Source organism: Syngnathus scovelli, chromosome 19, assembly GCF_024217435.2.
Source record: "Syngnathus scovelli strain Florida chromosome 19, RoL_Ssco_1.2, whole genome shotgun sequence".
Classification (NCBI taxonomy): Eukaryota; Metazoa; Chordata; class Actinopteri; order Syngnathiformes; family Syngnathidae; genus Syngnathus; species Syngnathus scovelli.
Window position 1 is genome coordinate 8197073 of NC_090865.1, and position 5555 is coordinate 8202627.

Sequence of the window (5555 nt, forward strand, 5' to 3'; positions counted from 1 at the left end):
TCAGAAGGTCAACTTCCGACCTGTACCGAGTCTCGTCGCCCTTCGTGATGAGACCCACCAGAGTCGTGTCGTCAGCAAACTTCACTATGCGGTTGTCGCTGTAGGTCGCAGTGCAGTCATGCGTCAGCAGGGTGAAGAGCAATGGACTGAGCACGCAGCCCTGGGGGGCTCCCGTGCTCAGCGTGATGCTGGCGGAGATTTTGTCGCCAACACGCACCACCTGAGGCCTCTGACAGAGGAAGTCCAGTATCCAGTTGCAGAGGGAGGTACTGAGGCCCAGCTCGTCGAGTTTGCAGATGAGTCGCTGCGGCACAATGGTGTTGAAGGCAGAGCTGAAGTCCACGAACAGCAACCTCACATATGAGTCCTTTCTCTCCAGGTGGGTGAGGGCCGAGTGGAGGGCAGAGCAGATGGCGTCCTCAGAGGACCGCTTGGCACGGTACGCAAACTGGAAAGGGTCAATGGTGGGGGGGAGAACGGACTTGATGTGCTCCATGACCAGCCGCTCAAAGCACTTCATGATGATGGGCGTCAGTGCCACAGGGCGGTAGTCATTGAAGCAGCACGGTGCAGGTTTCTTTGGCACAGGAACGATGGTGGCAGCCTTGAAACACGAGGGGACGATGGCCTGCTGCAGGGAAACGTTAAAGATGTCCGTGAAGACACCCGACAGCTCCCCAGCACAGTCCTTCAGCGCTCGACCCGGGATGTTGTCAGGGCCCGCCGCCTTACGGGTGTCAATAGCGGCAAGCGCCCTCCTCACACCGTCGGCAGAGAGGCGCAGGGGCTGCTCGTGCAGGGGGGGAGTGGACTTCAGTGGGCAAGTGCTGTTCTGGGCGTCGAAGCGAGCAAAGAAGCGGTTCAGATCGTTCAGCAGACGGACGTCGCCCTCACAGCTCCTCGGCTCGGGCTTGTAGTCCGTGATGGTCTGAATGCCCCGCCAAAGGCTACGTGCGTCCTTGCTGTCCTTGAAGTGGGTGGAGACCTTGCACGAGAACGCCTTCTTTGCTTCTTTGATGCCTCGGGACAGGTCGGCCCTCGCTGTCCTCAAGCCAGCCTCATCCCCCGCTCTGAAAGCCTTGTCCCTGGCCCTCAACAGTCTGAGGACAGCCCCCGTCAGCCACGGCTTCCAGTTCGCGCGAGTGACGACGGATTTTGAGCAAGTCACATCATCGATGCACTTTGTGACGTAAGAGGTAACAGAGTCAGTATACTCCTCTATGTCCGTCCAATCGTTGTAGGTGGCTGCCTGCTTAAATAAGTCCCAGTCAGTGGTGTCGAAGCAGTCACGAAGTGCATCGGAGGCACCCTCAGGCCACACTCGAACCTGCCTCCGAACCGGCCTGGATGCCTTTACCAATTGTCTGTATGCGGGCAAAAGCAAAACGGTGAGATGGTCAGAAAGCCCCAGATGGGGGAGGGGGGGGGCTTTGAAAGCTCCCTTTTGCGCCGAGTAGACTAGGTGTGAATGTTACCGGATGAATAGCGCCTCTCTCTCCCCATGGCGTACCTGGGAATTGCATGGAATACATGTCACACTCCGCCACCCCCAGAAACACTCCCGGACCTCAGTGTGTCACGTTAGAACAAAAACACGCCGGCACCGTCACCGAAGGTACATCTATAGACTCCGGCACCGCTACCTGAATATCGTCATGCATGGCTAGCCAATCTAAATAGGGTAACTCGCTTCTCCACGCGCACTCCCCTGTGGGTTTGAAAATTTTCCTGACCTGCGCGTCGGTTTCGGGCGCTTTCCACGATTGCCCATACACCAACTAAAGCACCAACCGGAGTTGACAGTTATCAGACACTGGCACAGGGATGGTTTGAAAAACCGCCTGTAGCGTACTAGGTGTTTTGACCCGGACCAAACACGGCCCACTCACCGCATTGGATGATCTAATTGAATGTACCGTTAGTTGATACCACATGTTCTTAGTCGCCCATTTGCCAACCCCCTGTAATGCCGAGGCCTCAAACCCATACGCCTTTCATGCAGTTTCTCGTTGCGCCATCGCGCGCGGGTTACTCCGCTCCTCTATAGGGGACCAGGCAGAGTCAGCAGACGACTCGTCGACACCCTCTGTAGCGACAGGCGGCGGCCCCTTAGTCTCCACCTTCACCACAATCACGTCAGAAACGGCAGACCGATTTTCGAGAGAGCCGTTGATGTTTATCAGTGGTGTCGTGTCATGTTTGGTCATGACCGTAACCAATACCCCTGCTCCCTCCCCCCTTGCAGGCCCCCCATGTGGGCTGCCTGGGCGCTTTTCGGCGCTTGCCCTTCTCTCCGTCAACTTTACGAAATTAATGATTTCTGCATTCCTTTGGCTGACCATGAGGTTTATTCCCCCCACGCCCCAAGGAAAACAAGTACATTTATATTGCCCGAAATCAGTCTCGCCGATCTTTGTGACAAACAGAGCACAGTTACCTAGCCACTCGGCTCGCCTATATGAATTCAATAACAGTACATTGTCTGCATAAGTGCACCCAGCCAGGGCAAGTACACTACCGGTGTTGTCCTCCCATCGGGCTGTGTGTATGCACAGAGACCCCACCTCGGTGGTGCAGTCACATGGCAGTAGGACGGCACCCCCTAGCACCCACTCAACAGTGCTCGAGGTAACGTTCGGGTTTGACTCTACGTCTGACTGGGCGTCCGCCGCTTGGTCCCGGCGGACAACTCGGTTCACCGGGGGAACCACCCCCCGCCCGGGCGCCAATGGTTCGGTGCCACCGTGTTTCGACGAGTCACCCTCACCTGGGGAGGGTGCGTAGTCCAAGTTGATATGTTCGAACTGTTGACCATCTCGGGCCAGTTTGTGACGCCCCTGAGTCCAACAGGAACAGGCATTGCAGGCCCACCATCAGCCACAGCTTCACCACGCCCTTTCTGCTCCCGATCCTGGCCACACGGCAGCTCCTGATCTGGTTGTTGCTTTGAATCTACAGATTCATGACTCCCCCCTCGGGGTTCTTCATGATCAGGCACCCTGATGCCGTGTGTCAGATGGTACCAAGTTGGCGATCCCTTCACTTGCACAGCTGTCCCCATACAGCGCACAACTTCGAATGGCCCATGTCGCCGTTCATTGAACCACTTCCGGCGAAACACTTTCATATACACTTTGTCCCCTGGCTGAACTGGGTCTTTAGTGTTCACTTCGAGTCTCTTTTGCACTTCTTCTTTTTTCTGCCTGTCAACAACATAGGTGGAAATGTTCTTATGTATCGTGGTTAGGTGTTTGACATAGGCCTTCGTTTCGTCCTCCAAAACCGACAGGCTCGTGCCTTTGCCACTAGTGCGCAGACACGACGACGGCATACGTCTTCCGGTCACCAATTCGTGAGGAGTCAAGTGTAAGTCGCTGTTGGGTCTAAATACGATTAGACATTAAATCACTCGCTGGAATGAAGAGGAGAAGACAACCAGAACAGGTTTACTCGCGAGGAGAACGATAGAGAAAGCAATCTCAGTTACAACCTCCATCAGTTCTGAGTCCTTACTCCACGTGCCCCTCTTTTTAATGTTATGGTTGCCCTGGTTACAGAGGCGTTGCTACACTAAAGGGAGGGGGATTGTGTCTGTAGCAACGCTGATTAGCAAAAGAATGTAGTGTGGTGTGAATTAGCACTCCGCTGTTGGCTCGTGACCCCCCGCAGAGGCCGTCCCCGGCTGTCTTCCTTCACAGTTGGCTGACTTGTCCTCAGGTCAACAAATACCCTGACGCACGTTGATTGCCGCTTTGCTGTGGAACAAATGCAACTAGACCTTTGCTAACTTTATCTACTTGGTAATTAACACATAATAATAATAAGTAACTTGTCCTAAACATTTCAACACACATTAAACAAATGTGAGGTAACCGGTATCCAGTTCCTTAAACAAACATTGAGTAAATATGGGATAACTTTTATGCAACTACTTCTAACTGTATGTAACCCTTAACAAAGAAGAATAGGTCTGATAAACTACAATCTATGAACCAAACCTACATCTAAATATAAAAGGAATGAAGTTCCTGTGAATCAAACAAAGAACATGTCACCTATGCAATTAAGCCCTGCTCATTGTTAGTGAAGGACTCTTACGGGAACCAAAACACACAGACAACATAAGGACAGGAAGGATACAAATGGCTGACAGGGATCAAAAGACATCCCTATCACTAAAAAGGAAGAACCTAGATAAAAGGAAAGATAAACTCGTAAAGGCGAGGCCTCCAGGTCTGGCAGGCCAAAGCTTCACTTAAAATTATTCCAACAGTCGCGAAGTGCACTTGACCTGCATACCATCAGTGCCAGTGGCAAGGCAGCAATCCAATTCAAGCCTGTATGTTGGCAAATTTGGGAAATTAGATTTTTCAAAACGCTGTTCATTTTTTCACAAATGCCTTGACTTTGTGGGTGATATACGGCCCCGAGTCGCTGTTTAATTCCCAATTTTTGAAAAATCTGTTTGACTGTCTTATCCACAAACTCTTTCCCGTTGTCTGACGAAATTCTATCAGGAAGCCCCCATCTGCTGATGACCTCGCAGCACAGAAACTTGGCAACAGACTGAGCATCTTTTCGTTTAGCCGGACACGCCTCCGGCCATCTCGAGAACCGGTCCACAACGACTCACGTGTATCTTTTCCCTTCGACCGATTGAATCATGTCGACAAAATCCACCACTAGCTCCCTCATGGGGCCGTTTGGAGTCGGGATGTAACCCGTGGGGGTGGTTACCCCTCGTCTCACGTTGTTTTTCAAGCAGATTACACATTTCCCAATGACGTGATCGATTTGTTCGAGCAAATATGGCGCCCAAAAACCATATTCTGTGGATATTTTTCACTTCACCTCCCCCCTTGACACATGGGCTAGCCCATGTGCCTCTTGTATTAGCAGTCCTAACAAATCTGGTGGGGCAACCACACCAGATTTCTCCATACCCCGTCCGAGTCTTGGCACGCCCCCCTCGACACCCACAAATGTTTGTCATTTGGATTAACTGCTGTTCGCATCAATGTTACATCCCTGAGTGTGACCTTGTTTTCGAGGTCGACCTCATGAGTGACCAACAAAGTTTTTCCCGCCTGCTGACCATTCGTTACAATGTAAATTCTACCCGTTCCTGGCAGCCTTTCCTGCCGCAGATGTCACTGTCTCAATCACACTGTCATCTCTCTGAAGTCCCGTCAATCTTGTCACTTCAATCGCTCTTTCCCCATCCATATACTATTTTCCACCCCCAAATTCCTTCTTCAGTTTAAAGATGCGGAGCATTCTCAAACTGGTACCACTCACAGCATTGTTGTTCCCTTGATCTGTACATTTATGTATCCGTGTCTTATGTTCGAGTCACCTCACTGTTCAAATCAGTCATCATTCTGAAACAACGCTCATGTAATCTTTCCGAAATGGTACAACTACTCAAGTACTTTCAATATTCATTATGCAAACTAATCGTCTTAAAATGTATAATTAAACATTTGCCCTGTAATAGCAGCTTTAATGCAGTCATACGTTCAGAAATTTTCCCTATTCCTTGTTTCTGGCCTCGT

General features: G+C 51.3%; 1 long non-coding RNA gene across 1 annotated transcript; it reads right to left on the bottom strand.

Moving 5' to 3' along the window:
* Positions 1–3441: 3441 nt before the first annotated feature.
* Positions 3442–4512, bottom strand: LOC125986931 (uncharacterized). Its single transcript, XR_007487815.1, has 2 exons — positions 4122–4512; positions 3442–4028 (listed from the first exon to the last, which is right to left on the bottom strand). It is a non-coding gene; the product is annotated as an uncharacterized lncRNA (long non-coding RNA).
* Positions 4513–5555: the final 1043 nt, after the last annotated feature.